The sequence below is a fragment of the Myotis davidii genome, unplaced genomic scaffold (assembly GCF_000327345.1).
Source record: "Myotis davidii unplaced genomic scaffold, ASM32734v1 scaffold962, whole genome shotgun sequence".
Taxonomy (NCBI): domain Eukaryota; kingdom Metazoa; phylum Chordata; class Mammalia; order Chiroptera; family Vespertilionidae; genus Myotis; species Myotis davidii.
The window spans coordinates 4164797-4166198 of NW_006295559.1; positions in this window are offsets into that span (position 1 = coordinate 4164797).

Below are 1402 nucleotides of genomic sequence, written 5' to 3' on the forward strand. Positions count from 1 at the left end.
AGTTAATAATTGGAAAGGAGCAGTGGCAAGGAATAAAGTACTAGAGGGCTGCAGAAAATAAAATAAATACTATAAAGTATTCACTCATAGATATCACATATCTCTGCTCATTCTGTTTTACTCCAATCACCTGCCAGAGGACACTATGCCCTCAGAAGCCACTGGTCCAATGTGGATAAGAGACATGTGGAGCAGAGCCTGGAGTGGCACCCAGCCTAGATCAGCCAAATCACAGTGGATCAGCAGAACCATGGTCATAAGAATAAATATTTTTAATGTAAGACTGACATTTTGAGGTTCTAAAATATTTGTTAAATGAATGAATGAAAACTTGCTTCTGGACAAAGTTCAGAGCTTGCTCAGTTACTTGTATTCAAAGAGAAGAGATGGTTGATGCTGGTTTTGGTGCTTTGGAATATAAATGTCTTGGTGCATTTAACAATATTTGGAACCATATATCCTGAATTAGTGTCATGGGTTCAATTGGGGATACAAGGAAATCACATGCTTTGAGACAGGGACAGACTAAGAATACTCCTGAGATATCATATCCAATACTTTTTGTTTTGTTGTTAATCCTCACTCGAGGATATTTTTCCATTGATTTTTAGAGAGAGTGGCAGGGAGAGGGAAAGACACACAGAGAGAAACATGGATGTGAGAGAGGCACATCAATTGTTTGCCTCCTGCAGGCCCTCTGGGGATTGAGCCTGTAATTGAGGTATATGCCCTTGACCAGAATCAAACCCAGGACCCTTCAGTCTACAGGCTAACACTCTATCCACAGAGCCATACTGGCCAGGGTCCCAGTACTTTTTTTAATGATCTCAGAAGATGGTGGTTTTTACCCTTTTGGGTAGCTTTCTCTGGCATTAACCAGGAAAATTTTGTCTTCAGTCTTTAAGAACATACAACCCATCACACATTAGTCCATGTCACAGGAGACTGGGCAATAGAACAGGAAGCATTAGAAGAGAGTTTTCTTTCTTGGTGTCTCTGAAAGACAAAAAAACTCCATGGCCTTGCCTTAAAGTTGGTGTGTCTATTGATGAGGAAATAAGACATGTAAGAGAGGAGTGTAGGGCACTGTGTGAGAGCCTGATCTGGCTAGTTAGTGGAACATTCTTATTCCTCATGGCTTAAGGATTTCTTTTTCTTTTCAGGATTTTTGTGGGTAAATATTCTTACTTTCCAGGAGAACAGGCAAGAACAAAGACATCTTCAGATTTCATTTCCATGGCCCTTTGGCTACATTCCCAGTGCCAGAAAATTTTCTCGAATGGTCCTGGGCTAGATGCCTGTATTTCCAGATGGGTTTTGTAGCCAAGGAAATTTTAGAGAAGGGACATATTTCAGTTATCTTTTGCAGCCTTATAATCACCCCAAAACAGTCACTTAACAC